At 43.7% G+C, this 19,634-nt stretch overlaps 1 protein-coding gene across 1 annotated transcript in view; it reads right to left on the reverse strand.

Annotated features, from left to right (window-relative positions):
* The window catches only part of ZNF148 (zinc finger protein 148), a 41,479-nt gene extending 28,043 nt beyond the window's left edge, over window positions 1–13,436 (reverse strand). The window contains exon 1 of the mRNA XM_086615664.1: window positions 13,413–13,436. The gene's annotated coding sequence lies outside the window, so the exon portion shown is untranslated. The remainder of the gene's footprint in view (window positions 1–13,412) is intronic.
* Between the last annotated feature and the right edge of the window lie 6,198 nt (window positions 13,437–19,634).

Consider the following 19,634-nt stretch of genomic DNA (forward strand, 5'->3'; position numbering starts at 1 on the left):
AGCCCAACTGAAGTGCATCTACCCCAATGCACACAGCACGGGCAAACAAACAGGAGGAGCTGGAAGCTGTTGCACAGCAGGAAAACTTATGATATAGTTGCCATCACGCAAACACAGTGGGATAAACACAGTGGCCAGCAGGTCGAGAGAGGTGATTCTCCCCCTCTACTCTGCCCTCGTGAGACCTCACCTAGAGTACTGCGTCCAGTTCTGGAGCCCTCAACATAAGAAGGACATGGACCAGTTGGAGAGGGTCCAGAGGAGGGCCACGAAGATGATAAGAGGGCTGGAGCACCTTTCCTATGAGGACAGGCTGAAAGAGTTGGGGCTGTTCAGCCTGGAGAAGAGGAGGCTCCGGGGTGACCTTATAGCGGTCTTCCAGTACCTCAAGGGGCCTACAAGAAAGATGGGGAGAGGCTGTTCAGGAGGGCCTCTTGTGATAGGACAAGGGGTAATGGTTTTAAAATAGAGGGAGGTAGATTCAGATTGGATATTAGGAAAAATTTTTTACCATGAGAGTTGTAGAACACTGGAACAGGTTGCCCAGAGAGGTGGTGGATGCTCCATCCCTGAAGACATTCAAGGCCAGGTTGGACAAGGCCCTGAGCAACCTGATCTAGTTGGAGATATCCCTGTTCCTTGCAGGGGGGTTGGACTAGATGACCTTTGAAGGTCCCTTCCAGCCCTAATCATTCTATGATTCTATGATTCTATAACTCGCACAACTGGAGGGCTGCAATGGATGGCTATAAACTCTTCAGAAGGGATAGGCAAGGAAGGAGAGACGGTGAGGCAGCTCTATATGTTAGGGAGTGTTTTGATTGTCCGGAGTTTAATGATGGCGGCAATAGGGTTGAGTGTTTACGGATAAGAGGGAAGGCCAACAAGATAGGTGTCATGGTGGGGGGCTGTTATAGACCACCCAACCAGGATGAAGAGGCAGACAAAATATTCTATAAGCAGCTGGCAGAAGTCTCACGATTGCTAGTCCTTGTTCTCATTGGGGACTTCAACTTACCAGATGTCTGCTGGAAATACAATACAGCAGAGAGGAGGTCTAGGAGGTTCCTGGAGCGTTTGGAAGATAACTACCTGACACAGCTGGTGACAGAGCCAACTAGGGAAGGCGCCCCACTGGACCTGTTGTTTGTGAACATAGAAGGACTTGAGGGTGATGTGATGGTTGGAGGTTGTCTTGGGCATAGTGATGATAAGACAAACGATAAAGAGTTTTCAATTCTTGGAAAAGTAAGGAGGGGGGTCAGCAGAACTGCTACCTTGGACTTCTGGAGGGCAGACTTTGGCCTCTTTAGGAGCCTGGTTGACAGAGTTCCTTGGGAAGCAGTCCTGAAGGTTAAAGGAGTCCACGAAGGCTGGATATTCTTCAAGAAGGAAATCCTAAAGACACAGGAGCAGGCCGTACCCAACTACCAAAAGACGAGTCGGCGGGGAAGGAGACTGGTCAGGCTGAACAGAGAGCTTTGGCTGGAACTCAGGAAAAAAAGGAGCATTTATGACCTTTGGAAGAAGGGGCAAGCAACTCAGGAGGACAGCAAAGATGATGTGAGGTTATGCAGGGAGAAAAATAGAAGGGCCAAAGCCCAACTAGAACTTAATCTGGCTACTGCCATAAAAGACAATAAAAAAAGTTTCTATAAATACACTAGCAACACAAGGAGGGCTAAGGAGAATCTCCGTCCTTTATTGGATACGAGGGGAAACAGTGACAAAGGATGAGGAAAAGGCTGAGGTACTTAATGTCTTCTCTGCCTTAGTCTTTACTAGTAAGACCAGTTGTTCTCTGGGTACACAGCCTCCCGAGCTGGAAGACAGGGACAGGGAGCAGAATGAAGCCTCCCATAACTGGAACGGGTTGCCCAGAGGAGTTGTGGATGCCCCATCCCTGGAAGTGTTCAAGGTCAGACTGAATGAGGCGTTGAGGCAACCTGGTGTAGTGGAGGGTGTCTCTGTCCATGGCAGGGGGGTTGGAACTACATGATCTTTAAGGTCCCTTCCAACCCAAACCGTTCTATGATTCTATGATAATCCAAGGGGAAATGGTTAGAGACCTGCTACACCACCTAGACACACACAAGTATGTGGATCAGATCCAACCCAGGGTACTGAGGGAGCTGGTGGAAGTGCTCAACAAGCCACTTTCCATCATTTATCAGCAGTCTTGGCAAACTGGGGAGGTCCCAGTTGACTGGAGGTTAGCAAACGTGACGCCCATCTCCAAGAAGGGCCAGAAGGAGAATCTGGGGAAGTATAGGCCTGTCAGTCCGACGTCAGTGCCAGAGAAGGTTATGGAGCACATCATCTTGAATGCCATCATGTGGCATGTACAAGACAACCAGGTGATCAGGCCCAGGTAGCATGGGTTTATGAAGGGTAGGTCCTGCTTGACTAACTCGATCTCCCTTCTATGACAAGGTGACCCGCTTAGTGGATGAGGGAAAGGCTGTGGATGTGGTCCACCTAGATTTTAGTAAAGCTTTTGATACCGCTTCCCACAGTATTCTCCTGGAGAAACTGGCTGGTCGTGGCTTGGACGGGCATACACTTCGCTGGGTAAAAAACTGCTGGATGTCCGCGCCCAAAGAGTTGTGGTGAATGGAGTTAAATCCAGTTGGCGGACGGTCAGAAGTGGTGTGCCCCAGAGCTCAGCACTAGGGCCAGTTCTGTTTAATATCTTTACAATGATCTGGACAAGGGGATTGAGTAAGCTTGCAGACAACATCAAGTGGGCGGGCAGTTGATCTGCTTGAGGGTAGGAAGGCTCTACAGAGGCATCTGGACAGGCTGGATCAATGGCCAAGGCCAACTGTATGAGATTCAACAAGACTCAGTGTCAGCTCCTGCACTTGAGTCGCAACTCCATGCAACACTACAGGCTTGGGGAAGAGTGGCTGGAAGGCACCCTGGTGGAAAGGGAACCTGGGAGTGGTTAGTCAACAGCTGGCTGAGTATGAGCCAGCAGTGGGCCCAGGTGGTCAAGAAGGTCAATAGCATCTTGGCTTGTATCAGAAATAGTGTATCCAGCAGGACTAGGGAAGTGATTGTCCCCCTGTACTCAGCACTGGTGAGGCCGCACCTCAACGCTGTGCTCAGTTTTGGGCGCCCTCACTACAAGACAGACATTGAGGTGCTGGAGCATGTCCAAAGAAGGGCACAAAGCTGGTGAAGGGTCTGGAGCACAAATCTTATGAGGAGCGGTTGAGGGAACTGGGGTCATTTAGCCTGCAGAAAAAGGAGGCTGAGGGGAGACTAATCGCTCTCTACAACTACCTGAAAGGAGGTTGTAGCGAGGTGGGTGTCCGTCTCAAGTTACAAGCAATAGGACAAGAGGAAATGGCCTCAAGTTGCGCCAGGGGAGTTTAGATTGGATATGAGGAAAAATTTCTTCCCCAAAGGGTTGTCAAGCATTGGAACAGGCTGCCCAGGGAAGAGGCTGAGTCATCATCCCTGGAGGTATTTAAAAGACATGTAGATGTGGTGCTTAGGGAAATGGTTTAGTGGTGGACTTTGCAGTGCTAGGTTAACGGTTGGACCTGATGACCTTAAGGTCTTTTCTAACCTAGATATTCTATGGTTCTATGATCTAGAAACAAGTTCTGAGAAATATCCTTGGCTCTCTGTAGACTAACTTTTCACATGATGGTAAGAGCAAGGAATGGTTTCTCATTTAAACCTGCTGAGGAGGGCAGCGTCACATCCCAGCATAACTTGATTTTTAGTGTATATTTATTGCATTCAGCTGTGTTTCAAACATACCCTTCACCTACACATGAAACAGTAACCTCAAAAAATCCAATTAGTCCAAATCATGATAGAATGAGTATCTCTTTAGTAAAGGTTCACTACAGACAGACCGAAGCAAATCCTACACTTTCTATATTGGTTTTTCAGACACCACACTGTTACGTTCAGATTGGCCATCTTTCTGAGCACCAGTAGTCTGGGCCAGAAGATCTGAAAAAGCCCTTCCTAAAGCTCAAAGACACAGATCTCTGTTGACCGCTCCACTTCTCAAATGCCATAGGTCTACTCTACCTACAATACAAAAAAGGGCTTTCAACAACCTATTCCACAAGACTAATATACTTAGCCACTAAAAAATATGAAACTAAACATGAACATAGAAAATAAACTACTTCAAAGCACATAAATAAGCTTATGCTAACATAAACACAAGACACAACACATAACACCAGTCGATGGAAAAAATAAGCCCATATAATAATCCTTTGAGGAAAGAGAAAGATTCACAGGTGATGTGCACAAGACATTTTCCAAAGGTGTCTGGACCCTTCAGAGATGGCAGCTGTATAAGAATATAAATCAGTGAAGTGACAGTGATTTAGGTATCATTAGAAGCAGCACCTTGGACAGTATGTTCCAGTGGTAGCCCTTTCTTTCCTTTCATGCCTGATAAAACACAAGGAGCAGAGGATCTCACGATTTTCCATTAGGGAGACCACTGACCAACACTGAACAAAAAAAAAACTTCTATCACTGTTCTTCAAAGTATTCAACCAGTTACGAACTGGGCACCAAGGAGCAATTTTCATCAGTGGAACCAGGGATGGTTGTGGTCTAACCAGCACTCTGTTACAACAGAACAGAACAGTATCAATTAACTTCATCAAGAATAAGCAGAAGAGTCAGCACATAAATGGACACATGTTATTATTTAAAGGTAGTATGAAATCAGCCAGAGGGAGAAGGAGTAGAAACTCTAAATCATGGAAGTGAGCAACTAGGTCATTTGATAAAGAGGTTTTGAGAAAAAACCCCTCTTGGAACACAAGCATGTTACAGACCATGTAAATTTGCCCAGACAACAAAGAAGCTTTTTAAGAGTACACTTCTGTACAGTTAGGATTTTTTTCCACATTGTTGCAACAAATCCACCACCTCCCTACTGATAACCAACATTTGTGGTCAGATTAAATCAACTAAAATTAGTCCTGTCCTGCTTACATAAAATTCCAGAATTGTAAATCAGCCTCTTTTAATCTGGCTGATCCTCACTCCAAAGGGGAAAAAAAAAAAAAAAAAAAAAAGTCAAATCAAGTGACTACTAAACCCAGTGAGCTTCTGCAGCATATTCTCTTCAAAAGACTATCCACAACCTCAACAAGAACTTCCAGGTAACTCTTCACCTTGATACTCCGAGGATGGTATGAACAAGGAATCCCACTGACTTCTATCACATACCCCAAGGTGATTACTCTTCATTACAGTCTTACATTTCTCAAACAATTTTAAAGCACTTAAGCCCATTTTCAAATCAAGGCAAGCCAAAACATGACATGTCTAGAAGCCATTTTTTAAGAGCAATAACAACATAGATATCCTGGCCCATTAACTAACATTGAAAATAATCCAAAAAAAACTCAGACTTATCAGGATCATGTCCTCTTGAATAAAAGGATTGTGGAAATTGGATTCTACCTCAATGACTTTGGTACCCTGCAGCTAATTCTCGCTAATTAAGTGCTAGAATACACTAAAACAGAAATTCAGATTAATCAAAAGATATGATTCATGTTTATAATAACTCCTAAAATTATTAGGTACAAAAATCTTGAAGGTTCTCGATGCCATTAACTCACAGGCCAACAATTAAGAGCTACCATCCCAAACAGGTCTGAAATTTCTGAGAATCCATAGCCAAATAACTTCATGTTGAAGCCAAGACTTCATGAAATACACTCAGTGCAATCCATACTACTAAACAAGCAGGAAACCAACGTGTAAAGTAAGAAAATATTCTTACAGGACTCTGGCAAACGCAGGCTGTCCTGTGTTATGGACTGCTTTCCAGATACTATTTTCTCATCCAACCATGTTAAGTCTCAAGTCCTCAAGCCCTCAATCCGCTGATGCAGCTGCATTCACCCAGGCTCCCCTCAATGCACAGATGTGTCCCGTAGGTAACACGGCAACAACTTCAGGCGCTCAAAATGCAAGCACCAGAGCCCCAATGGCTTTGCGGAGCTTGTGCCCAATCGAAGATGGGAAATGAAGAGTTGCCCGACTTCACAGCAAATTTTAGGAATGTAATGCATAACTACAACAGATTCCATGTTTTCCAGCTATGCAGCCATCCTCCATCACCACCACAACTCTGGAAAGCCCCCTGCCTGTCCTGTGACCTGTAAGGAATGCAAGCTGGAGATGACACAAAGGCTCAGTAGACAGTAAACTGAAAGGTCACACAAAGAATTGATAGATCAGGTTTTCTGTCAGTTTGTACTTTTACATTGCTATTCCTTGAAAAGTGACTGAACTCACACTTAAACCTGCCTTATATTGAGCCAATATGCTGTATATAACACAGAGTTAGTTTCCTAACAGGCACCAGAAAAGCCTGGGCATGTCTGGTTTGCACAATCTACTTTTAATAGCCAGATTAAGGCAACAAGCCCACTGGTTTTGTCTACAAATTGTCCCCTATTCTACATATTCAAGCAATATACTATGACAACTGGATGATCATGCTCTGCACACTCTTTTTCCACAAACTCTATTTATTCCCCTTCCCAAACCCTTAATTTCATGTTGGGTATAAATAATTTGTGATGATAAAAAAATGCATTTTAAATACATAAAAATTCTTTCTACAAGTCATTTAAAAAGAAAACTTCATAATTTCTATAAGGAAAAAGCAACACCAAAGCCAAGTAGCTTTCCCTTACTTCCCTACACCCCCCAACAATACAAGCTTTCCCAGGTCCCACCAACAATCACATAACTTTCACATCTTTTTGCTGACTCAGACAAAAATTCATCAGAGTATAACCATCAGGTTCACCAGCAACAGAGGAAGCTCTTGAGAACAGCAGCCTAATAAAGCCTTCCTCCTTAAGGGATGACAGCAGTCTTTCTCCCATACAAATTATTCATTTTTGTTTGGTATTATTAAAGTAATATTCATGCGGGGCACCTTCACACTAGATCTTACCCAAAAAAATGGTTATAAGGTCAAAACATAAGTTGAAACCCAATATTTCATGAACATTTCTAGAAAATCTGCAAGTGATTGTGGTCTAAAGTAACTGTATCACGTCTTGGTACCCTGAGGATTGACTATCTCCCTCTACACTTGATCTACTGGTACAAATATTTTCTTCAAGGTAAGAAGTGTAAGATTACTCAGGCAAAATGAGAGTTGGTTGAGTTTACCAATCTTACATGAAGAACTCCTTTGTTAAACTTCAAGGACACAAAATGTGAAGATTTCTTAAATTTGTTTATGTAGTTACTGTTGTAACTAGCAAGGCTTAATGCTATAAATGACCCAACTTAAAGGCCTGACAACTGTCATCTGTCTCACTCATTTTGTCTAACAGAGACTCACATACAACAGTGACCCACGTTAGGAATCACTGTGTGTGTGGTCAAAACCAGGGGAGAATCACACCTCAGGAGGTCAGCAACAGAGATGAGAATTTGCTTTAGAGTGCTCTTATTTGAAAAGCTCTGAAATCATTCACTGCATTTGGAAATACTGACTGTTACAATGCTCACAGACTAAAAAGTCATCTGTGGATCCCATGGCTTGGATGAGGATCCATGGATCCTCATTTCTTGGCTTTAATATTCATTTTGCTCCCTCTCCCCTCCCTTTACAAAACTGAAGCATGTTCACAATGCCATACTACAGATTCACTTGTTAAAAGCAAGGCTAAATAGTTTTCACTACCAAAGGAAGCCTGCAGAAAGCTGGTGAATTTAGAAGTCGCTTACTTGCTTTGACCCTTCCCAGTAAACCACAAAACAGAGCTACATCCCAGGCAGCTAACTCACATAACATGCTGCTTACTGTTCGGCAAAACAAACTTCACCTTATGCTGAACATTTCTCATACTCGATGACTACAGCTTTAGGACAGTCGTCGTCATAAATACCTGCTACAAGTGTTTTACATAAACGTACGTACATACACACACACACACACAAACTTTTTAGGAGCATATCACCACCTTCCTATTTCAAATCTAATTTCAACAAAAGAAAAAAAGAAATCTGACCAACTTTCAGGGCAATCATGTAGAAGTTAAAATTGAGAGAGTGTAAAAAGACATTTATTTCCCCTCTCTTTTTAACTATGTTAAATCTGCCCAGCATCAATATTTCTCAGTTCATCTCCTGCACTAAGGTAACACGACCTGGTCGTGATGTTACTGGCATTGTAAACTCTTTTAATGATGTCTTTTGTATTCATTTTGGGGTACATAAGTATAAAAGTTAATACAGATTTTACAGGCAATTATTACAAAAACATTAAGATACTTGTTGAAAATTTTATGAATGGACATCTTTTTACCTTATGAATGTAGTCGCCATTTGAAACAATTTTAGAGCAGAAGACATATCAGCTTCATATCAGAGTTCACGTACACAGATATCACAACAGCTTTACGCATTAGTAATATCACTTGTTATATCAAGAAATTATTTTGTTTTACAGACATTTTACAGGCACCTTGATTTTTGGTTTGTTTTTCTTTTTTTCCAGTGCAAGAGATCTAGACAGTTTATATTTGATAGGCTGTTCATAAATTATACCCTACTGCTGTTTGCAGGTTGGAACTTCTTCCCACACAGATCTCATTTTATCATCAGACTGTTTAATTCTGCGCTTATAAAAATGTCATCCTAGTCATAAGGGAAGACTTAGACAGTAGTGTCTTAAAGTTTTCTGCACTAACTGCGACAAGATGCAGATACTGTAATACTAATACACCCGTAGAGTAAACCAATTGTAGGATCAGGCCAATATATACACACTCTGTTAAAGAGCTATGTCTTGCTGTTTTTCAAAGTGCAATGAACGTGAATAAATTAGTAATGCAGTAACTGTATTACAGTATTCACAGTAATCGTGTGATACTGTAGCCTTGAATACATTAACACACTGATAACATTGTAAGAGTACACTAAAATTATTTCTGAGTAAAAGCAGTATCAGTGTCTACATTATCTCCCAAAATAAAATTCTGACAGTAGGGAAGAAGTTAACAGGAGATTGTAATCCTTCTGCACGTTGTGCTTTCCACAGTCTTTCTAAAAGACAGAATTTCTGACTTAAGACTGAATTTCCCCTTAGGACACACTTATGATCAAGTTCTGTGAGAACAAGTTCTGTGAGAACATGTTATGGATTTTTCCAGATATTTTATCCAACATGCTGAATATCTGAATGATACATGAAAATATCTCTATATGCAGTCAAGGGAAGACAATTTAATCACTTATAATACTGAAATACTCACATATGTTATTGTATTTTAACTTGTAATTTAAATAGGTTAAACCTATGACACTTGTGTAGTTTATGGCATTATTTCTGATGTATAAAATATTCTGTTCTATGTAGATAAAGAAAAAATTGTGTATTTAAAATGTATATAGAGTACTAATGAGCTAAGCAGATGGGAGTTATGTTTTCAACTTCACTGAAAAGTACAGAAATAGTAACTAACAACATTTGTGTAAATGAAAAAAATCTCATGAAAACCTGAATGGATTTTCTTTTTTTAGACAGAAGTTTGTGCTTGGCATATGGCTATATATTATAGCCAATGGCTGCGTTCTGCTGACATGTCCTGTCAATAGCTACGTCTCAGCTCTTAAAAACCATTAAGTTAAATGTATAAACTCAATACTAGTTCAAGGGTTTCTGCATAGAGTTCAGTACACAGGGCGGGAGGCGGAGGGGAAAGAAAAAATATACTTTGTGAGTCTCAGTACTCCAGGAAATACTATTTTCCCAAAAGTATTTCTGTCAAAAAACAAATTAAAGTGCAAGTTAATCACAGCACTGATCCTTCACATAAACTCTGCGACCTGATAGAAGCAGACACCCATGTCTACTTACATCTGTGGAGACTTTGTGGGACTCACTTGTCTTTAAACATTCAGTTATGCAGATCAGATTGCAAGCTGAAGACTTGAATCTATTTCATCACAATTGATCATAGAATGGTCTGGGTGGGAAAGGACCTGAAAGACCATCTGGTTCCAACCCTCCCGCCATGGGCAGGGACACCCTCCACTACACCAGGTTGCTCAAAACCTCATCCAACCTGGCCTTGAACACTTCCAAGGATGGGACATCTACAACTTCTCTGGGCAATCTGTTCCAGTGCCTTGCCACTCTCAGAATGAAGAATTTATTTCTTAGATTTAATTGAAATCTACCCTCTTTCAGTTTAAAGCCATTACCCACTGATGCTGGTTTGAAAGGTAGCTATCATTAAAATGCCAGGCAAAGGCACAAAAAGTATTTATTTTAAATAAAACGTATCTATTTCTCGGTTATACCCACTTAAGAGTCTTCAAAGTAAAAATATTTCCAATGGCTTTTACTTTTCATCCCTTGTTCCATTCATTTAATATGAAAGATGTTAAGTTTGGACAAGTTGGACACCTCAGTTTCCTGTTTAGGGTATCCAGAACAATAGTAATGTGTTTATTTATCAAAGTTGTTACACCAACATTACTATTTCTCATTTAACTGCTGTTACTTTGCATAGAAAAATGTATTTTATATTAGAGTCAAAATTAAACCAAACTTAATCTCAAATTATGCTGAATAATTAAAGGGGTTTTCACAGATTAAGACCCACTCCATCAAACTTGCTCCATACAGACAGCTCTCCATTTGCAACATTTACAACAGGACAACAGCCCACATAGCAGTCCTCACAAGAGGAAGACTCTACAAAGACCCTAGTCACAAAAAACATCACAAATCTCTAGCAGCAGAGACAGAAGACAATCCCACTCTACTTGTCCCCAAGATACTAGAACACAACAAACCTTTCCTCTCTCCCCATTAGTAAAGTTTAAAATGTTTTACCTAAATCCATACACTAATAACCAATACCCTGAACTTCACTATTTGCAAATTTACATTATAGAACCTGTGGTGGTAAGAACCCACCTAGAAGTCAGCTAAACTCTTTTAGATGTACTGTCACCGTATTTCACTAATATATTCTTAGTATTCTCATAGTTCAACTCTAACATTACTGGTACACAGAAGTTCTCAGCTGGAAGAAAGAACTTCCAACTTCAATGGTTTTACAATGCCAACTCCCTCTAGAATACTTGCACACTCCACAGAGCTTTAAATCCTAATACCAATAATTTGTATGCACTAAACTGAGAGGGAAAATCATCTTTTGAGAAGCTACATAATAATGTTACAGAATTATGTGTTTATTCAGGTGAACAATTTATCCTGCAATATAACTTTTCACATTCTGAGTAATTTTTCTTCCAATTTTTTTAACCATTGTGGTTCTTCAAGTAGCTACTTACCTACTTAGGATTTGATTTCATAATCCATTATATTAGGCATTTTCCATAAACAGAATGTTTGCAATACAGTAGAAATTAAACACATATGGACAGGAAGAACAATAAAAGAAACATAGACTACATATACATCTGTTCTCTCAGGCCTTAGCCTGAAGAGTGAAGACAGAAAAAGTACATGTGCGTGCATGGCAGCTAAATACAAGAGGTCAGTCTCATCTTTTTTAGCTTTACTCAGTTATATGAGTCACTGACTAACTGCATGGATATTTGGGGAAGAGGGGCATGCAGACATGCAGAAACAACTACAAGGAAATACTTTTGGGAACTGAATATACACATACATTCAGCTGACTTCATCAAGAAAGGCCATGACAGTCAATTTCAGGAAATCATGCAATTGAAAAACTAATTTCATAGAGTTTTCCTTAACCATCCCAACATGAGCAGGGTTTGCCTGCCTCTGTCACGAATCTGACTGTACCCTGTACCAGGAGCCTGCAGATCCCATGAGATCCACAGGAAGCAGGCCTCGTGAGCTCTGGAGCTTCCCAGCGCAGCCAAAGCTTCTGCAGATGACAGCTGTCACCGGACGCATGCACGAACCCCAAACGCTATAAGTGGCGCACTGGAAAACTAACACTGCCCGAACACACACAAACTTTTTACATAGCAGGACAGACTTCAAGGCCCATCAGTTTATCTAGTCTGATTTTGAGCACAGCATAAGAAAGCCTTCAAAAATTGATACAAGTTAGCACTGTTTTTCCACCTCTTTCCTTCTCAAGGCATGCATCACCAATCGCATGGAGAACGATTGCAAAAGTTCTATCAGGTACATACTCCTAGAACATTTGTAAAGTATTACTGAAATCTATTAATAAAGTACAGTAAACAAACACAGGAACTGAGATCCTATTCAAGAGAAGAACCAGCCTCTGTCATATGTCTTGTACCAACGATGAAGATGCTGCTCATCAGAAATAAGGTCTCTCTCCCATATAAAACTTCTTGGACGAGAACGTCACATGTATGGAGGGCGACAGGTCATGCTCCAGGCAGACTTTCAAAGCAAGACTGAAGCTGTGATCACTGGATTCCACGTATCTACTTTTTTAAATCATTGTGCAAAAGCTCTTACAGCTGCTCTGAACAGTTTACAAAAACGAAGCGATCATAGAGTTGATTTACGTTTGCAACATAAATGTCTTCCCTTTTTATGAGCCAGCTTAACACAGACATTGCTGCACTCATCCCAGCTGAGGTTTGGCAGGAATTAGGGCAGGAAAGATGATGAAGAGTGAAAGTGTTTAAAGCCCAACTAATTTCTCCTCAACTCCTACCGGTCCCTGCTGCCCTCTCAACCACTTCCAGCCTGGCACTTGTTAGCAGCTCCTGACGCTGGAGAGAGGTCCCTTGCAAAAGGTGCCTCTGAGCAGCTGAGACAAGACTCGGAGAAGGTTATTCAAAAAATAAAATAAAATAAAATAAATCTTTACAAGTCGACACACTTACCTATCTTACACCAGGAACAATGGAGACACGGGCAGCGGGAAGATACGGCTGCCCAGGACGGGGCCGGGGGGACACGCTGCCTGCCCGCCTGTCCGTCCGTCCGCAGCTTCCCCGGCTCTTTGTCTGTCCGTCTGTCAGACGGCCCAGCTGGCAGCGCCGGCCCCATCCCCACCTCCCCGGCGAGGCCTGCTTGGCCCCGCGGCGGCCCCACGGCTCCCGGCCCGCCGCGCGGGGGGCCGGCTCCGCCGGGGAAGCCCCGCCGCCGGCCGGGGGAGCGGAAGGGAGCTCCCGGCGCCCCCCCGCGCGGCGGGCAGCGGGGGAGGAGGGCGCCCGCCGCCTCTCTTCTCGTCTACCGCTCGCCGGCCTCTCCGCCGGCGGGGCCAAGCGCGGCCCATGCGGGCGGGACGCGCCGGGCCGGGCCGCGCCGCGCCGAGGCCCCCTCCTTCCTTTCCTTCCCTTCCCTCTCCTCCTCCTCCCTCCCTCCGTGCACCTCCCGCCGCGGCGGCGGGCGGGCGGGCCCGGCCGGACCCGGCCAGCTCCCGCTCCCGCCCGCCGGCACTTACCGGCCGCAGAGCTGCGAAGAGAAGGCGGGCCGGGCCGGGGCGCGGCGGCGGCTCAGAGTGCCCGTGCCGCGGCCCGGGCATGGGGGGGGGGCGGGGGGGGGTGGCGGGGGGGGGGGGCGTGGGGGCATGGCGGGGCGGCGGGGGCGCGGGGGAGGAGGCGGCGGCGGGGGAGGGGAGGCCGAGGGGAAGTTGGCGGCGGCGGCGGCTTCTTCCTGCTCCGACGGGGCGAGCGGCGCCTTCCCTCAGCCTCCTCCTGGCGGTGACAGCGACAGCCCGGCCAGAGCGCCGCCGCGCCGCGGTGCAGCATGGGAAACACGCCCGGAGGACCGGCGGGCGCCCGGGCGGCGGGCGGCCGCGGCGCGGCGAAGGGAGGAGGAGGCGAACGCGAAGGGGAGAGCCGAGCTGCGCCGCGCCGCGCCAGGCCGGGCCGGGCCTCCCGCCGGGGCGGGGGCCGGCGGCGCGGGTTATGCGCGGGTCAGGGGACGGCGCGGCCGTGGGAAGCCCCGCCGGGCGCGCCCGGCCGAGCGTAGCCCCGCGCCGGCCCGGGGGGAAGCGGGGCGGGAAGGGCCCTCCGGCCGAGCGGCGTGGCCGGGCCTGGGGCGCTGCCGGCGGGGCTGGAGGGAGAGTGCTGGGGCCGACCCCCCGGCGTCGTTCCCGCGGCTTCGTTCCCAGCGCGGGCTCTCGGGGCAGGGGGGCCGGCACGGCTGCGGTCGGTGCCAGGAAGGAGGCTGAAGTAAAGCCCGAGCCCCCGCAGAGCCCGGTTGCCCTCCCCGATGCTCATCACTTCTCTCGGGTGGGCAGAGGGGTGCGGGCCCGGTGCAGGAGGCCGCGGGAGACCCCCGAGTGCTGGTGAGCGTACGGGGCGGGCGGGGGTGTCTGTGGGACTCTCGAAGCCCCCAAATCCATCAGGAAGTCCCGAGATGAGTTTTCTGCACCGTAATCTCCACGATCGGGATGTCCTCCATGACCTCACACAATAAACAGTTTGGAGAATTGCTAGAGGCCAAATCTTCTTAAAGCCCGGGCGTTCCTTGGAATAGCTCTCCACCCAATCTGTCTGTGCCATTACAACTTTGGCTGTGTCTTGGTCTCTCTTGCATTGCTCGACTTCGTCTCTTTTAGAGGTTACCGGCTTTTCCACGGTTCTCTAAAAGTCTCTCACCCAGCAGCACACTTAACACACGCTTAACTCAATTGCTTGATCACTTGCTTATAATTAAGCATGTGCTTAAGTGCTCTGCTGGATTGAATCCAAAATCTGCATAAGCTCTATTGGGTAAAATTTACCAGCTTCCTCAGGCTTAGCTTTGTGAGTCATTCCATCAGCAGCAGCCCAAAGCTTTTTGGTACAAGCTTAGTTGTTCCCAGGTTGTCCTACAGGATTGCCCTGTCTCCACGACAAGGCTTATACCCTTTGTTCAGGTCCTGTTAGAAGTGAGATGCTCTGCTGGGTGAGTCAGCTTTGTGTAGGGTTTCTAGTTCCTTTAACAAGGTGCATTAATGAGGTTCTGCATCCTTATGCAGGTCAGAGGTTGTGCCATCCAGTTACAATGTAATAAATTGCATGAAGAAGAAAATACCAGTGACATCAAGACCCAGTTTCAAGGTCCACTCTGACTTTATGCAATGCGTATATTTCAAATAATTGCACTGAGTGCTCAATTTGTACTAACAGAGAAGGAGTTAATAAAATGTGCCTACATTTCATGCAGTCATCTACACTTTTACATAATAAATAGAAGCGTCATTAACCTGCTTGCTGAATAAAATGGGAAACTTTTGTTTTCCAAAAATAGAGTTTTAGAAACCGAGGGAAGATGTACATTTGTGCAGCTTTGATTTATTTTTTTTTCCTTCAAAGACAATTAATTTGATGACTGTATTCATTTTTACCTGTCAAAAAAATCTTTTGAATTTCATTAAGTCTGAGTCAGGAAGCTCAGCGTTAAAACCTTATTTTAAAATACACTGAGGAATTAAAGCTTTCTGCAGGGTGAGCACAAGTCTTTCTCCAAGGACACATCAATTGGAACCTGCTTTTCAAAAAATTTTGTTTGGGAATTAACAGCGTAATATGAAGAAGAAAGACTGTCTTGTGTTTAAAGCAAAGAAGTAAGACTCAGCATATTTGGATTCTGTTCATTGCTCTCCTGCAGTTCTTCTATGACCTTAATGAAGACGTGCTCCAGTTTTCAAATGTCAGTTTGGGTTAGGGTGGAGTTTTCTGTTGTTGTTTTAAGAGGAACTGAGCACCTACCAATTGTCAAGTTCAGGGCGACTCTTACAGTGCTTTGTTCATCTGAAAGTCCCCTCCACCAAGGCAGGAGTAGTGAAGGAACATGTCAGGCCTCGGGCCTTTACCTCTTTGCCACCCGTATTTTCAAGTGATGGTAATTCCTCACCAAGTCACAGAGCTGCGGTACTGTCGTTGTTCATATCGTGTTTTGACACACATTTAGTACTGCGGGTTTATTTATAATATTAGTGTTTTCATGTAACAAAGTATAAAAGGAATATAGGAGCACTTGCATTTTGACCTTTTTTTTTTTTTCCTTATACTGCTCTGTAAATAGCAAACAAACTGCTTTTCCCTAGGGAAAAATTTAATAGCCTTTAGTATAGTCCTCTCCCCCTTCTGAATTATAGAAGTTGCCCACCCATGAGAAACCCTCTAAAAGGCGATGCGTGCACAGTGTGGAGCCGAGTATGTTTCAGTTTCCTTTTTTTAGGAGACCTGAATAATGGAAAGAGTAATGGAAAGTCAAAGGCTCTTCTTCCCCCAGCACTTTTCTGTATAAAACCAGAAACCAAAAAAAAAAAAGAACTAGTAGGCTGTATATTAAAACGAGTGGCTTTTGGGAATCATTGGAAAATGCATGTCTGTGTCTGCGTCTGTGTCTGTGTCTGTGTGTTTGTGTGTGTGTTAAAAGGTCCTAAACAGGAAGTGGCTTCAGAAATAACTGTAACACAAGCAGAACCGACTCATTTGACCTCCTGTATGAAAACTGAAGGATGTCATTCAGAATTTCTGCATCAGGCCAGTAACCTCTAGTGCAGCAGCAGCTTGATCTGGAAAGATCCAGTCTTGGAACGTGAGAGAGAATTCCACCGGTTAGGTAGGCTTTTGAGTTGGCCACTTAGCCTAACTCTTTAAAGTTATGCCTTTGAATTTACTGGAATTCATCTATCCTGAGCTTAATAGTCTTATTCCTTCAAACACATACAACTGGCTTTTCTAGAATTAAAAAAATAATAATAATCTGTTGAACTATTCATGATTGTGTGTAGTTACTGGATCAGGCGAAAGGAAATGTGAAAAGCAATCTGCATGTACAATTATCAGTATTTTTACCGAGTATTTTATAACCATGCTAAATCTCAAAAGAAATAGACTTTAAGACTATCAGTGAAGAATTCATGTCAGTAATTTATAGATAGAGGACACCGCCTGAAAATTCTTTGTGTTCTCCAAAGAAGGTATTTGCAAACAGAAAGTTCAAAACCAAGGGGCGTTAAGGTGTGGAAAAACAAAATTCGTCCTCCCAAACAATGCTAAACCAGCCTTTTCTGCGCTTGTGGAATCATCAAACAATTGAATTTAATAACTTTGGTGCAGGAGGAGATTAACTTGACTTCCAGAGGTAACAGATGTGTTCTGCCGCACCCACTTGAGTTATTCTTTTAATTTCTAGAGAGTTTAAGCTCTAGCATCTGAGTGTCTCACCAGTCTACATGCTGGGCATCACTCGCAATTCTGCCTGGAAACCCTTTGACAAAAACAAGTACCAAATCACAACTGCAAAAAGGAACAGTAATCATCATTAGGACTAAACATAAGATGGAGAGCAAGAAGTAAATATAAACTGGTTTATCATAAATGGCTTGTCGCCACAGAAGTGGAGATAAACACTACTTAGTCCTCATCGCAGATTTATGTCTCGTTCCCTGTTCAGCAACAGACCCAAACACATTTGCATCTTCCAAAATGCAAATGTCCTGTTGGATTAAATGGAGTTATCAGATACCGAATCAGAAAGAAAGCTAAATGCCACCTTCAATTTCTCTCCTCCTCTCCTGCCTTGGACCACTGAGGTCACTGTAGCCCTGGATAACACTAGTGTGTGCCAGTGATAGAATGAATGATGCTTCAGAAATGCCTAGATGAACACCTGACATTTCAGCAGTGGATGCAATCAGGCAATGATTGCTATTGAAAGCTGGAAAATCTCCTTTCATCCGTTTTTTTTTCACCAGGGCCTTAACTTAAAGCACAAATATTCAATGCAGAAAATTAAATGAGTCCATTGTCTGAGCGTCCACTCACATTGTCTGTAAATTGCTCGTCTTCATTTCAGCATCCTTGATTGAATTTGTGTTTTAATTATTTTTTTTTTATAGTAGGCTTTCAATTCATGATCAATCGTAACGCTGTCAGTCACATAGTTGTACGGCATGTTTGTCCTGACATTAACTAATGCAGAGATATGGTATGTCTGAAAATACCTCTGCATCTGATGCTTGCAAACAAAAAATTAATTATGGAAAACATTGTCCTGCTTTCAGCTGGGACAGAGTTAGTTTTCTTTTAGTAGCTAGAACAGCGCTGTGTTTTGGATTTAGTCTGGGATTTATTATGAGAAGAACGTTGATACCGCACTGATGTTTATAGTTGGTGCTGAGACAGCAAGGACCTTTCAGCTTCCCGTGTTTTGCTGGTGTGCAGGAGCACGGCTGGCTCGGGGGAGCATGGCTGGGACAAGGACCCACAAGTCACAGTTTAGGATTGAGGCCTAAATTGGCCAATGAACTATTCCATGTCGTGTGACGTCATGCTCAGTATATAGATGAGGGATGGCTGGAAAGTTTGGAAGCTGGGATTCTCAGATTCTCGGGTTCTATCTCTTCCTAGCTCTCTTTTCAGACCTCTCTTTTTGGGCCTGTTGCTCTTCTGGGATTGTGGTTTCAGGACTTCTCTGGTTTGGGATCACTTGCCAGATGGGACAGGCGTTGGTCAGCGATTGGTGAGCAATTACACTGTGCATCACTTGTTTGTACATATTATTATAATTTTATATATTATAATATAGTATCATTTTTATTACTATCATTCTTTTTAATTTTATATTATTATCATTATTAAATTGTTCTTATCTCAACCCACAAGTCTCCTTCCCTTTTCCCCTTTGATTCTCTTCCCCATTCCCTGGGATGGGGGTGAGCAGGCAGCTGCCTGGTGTTTAGTTGTTGAGTTAAACCACGACAATTGCTCAGAAGGAGAGGGTGCGTAAAAGTCACCTGGCTCTTTTCCTCATTTCCGAAATCTTTTCTGTTCCTAAATCTATTTAGAGAAGAACACTGTTCCACTTCCACCTGAGCCCTGAAGAAGTCTTCGTATCAGATTAGTTTCTAATGCCACAAACATGCCTGACTTGACTCATTCTTTTCACAATAATACAGTAGCTTGCAGTGCTTTAAAAGTTGAGCTGAAGACATTACAAAAATCCCAGACAAAATGAAAAATAGTGGTGTGATGAGATATACCTGTCTGAAAAAAAAGAAAGATAGTAAGTCAGCGTCAGTCAAGATGGTTTTGTGTAGACACAAGACATTCAGATATCTGTAGTATGTTTGACTCAGTTTCACACGGCAGTGCTATAAAATCAGCATTATAATCTCCAGATTAAAACAGAACAGGATGCTTAATGTCCCATGCTGAGATGCCTAATAGGCAGAAAAAGCAACAAAAATTATGATAACGCAGTACTCTGCCTAACATAAATTGTCAAATGACACAATGAGGCAGAATTTAGAGAAGCAGTTTTTCTGCCTTAAAACTCAAGTTTTAAGCAGAGCAGAAAGCCATTCACTCTTAACTTAGATTGGCTGTCTACCTAAGACATTTAAGTTGAATTAACTGCAGATGGGAAAGTAAGAGGGCCCTAAACCCCAGCGTGAACATTTTAGAATTAAGCCTTTCAGAATTAAATGTAAAGGAAACTAGGGATATTTATCTGTAAAAGAGAGAGCATCCACACAGGGATTTGGTGGGCTTTAACTAATACAATTTAATGTCACACCTTTACTTAATTCATCTTAAGCTTTCCCAAGTGTCCCACTGCAGCCGAGTTCTTTAGTTTGAAGTATTACAGTGGATCTAATTTGGAAGAGAGCATTAGCTGAACCATCAGCTAAAGGCTTGTCCGTATGGGGAGGTTATTCTGT

The sequence above is a fragment of the Tauraco erythrolophus genome, chromosome 8, assembly GCF_009769465.1.
Source record: "Tauraco erythrolophus isolate bTauEry1 chromosome 8, bTauEry1.pri, whole genome shotgun sequence".
NCBI classification, from domain to species: domain Eukaryota; kingdom Metazoa; phylum Chordata; class Aves; order Musophagiformes; family Musophagidae; genus Tauraco; species Tauraco erythrolophus.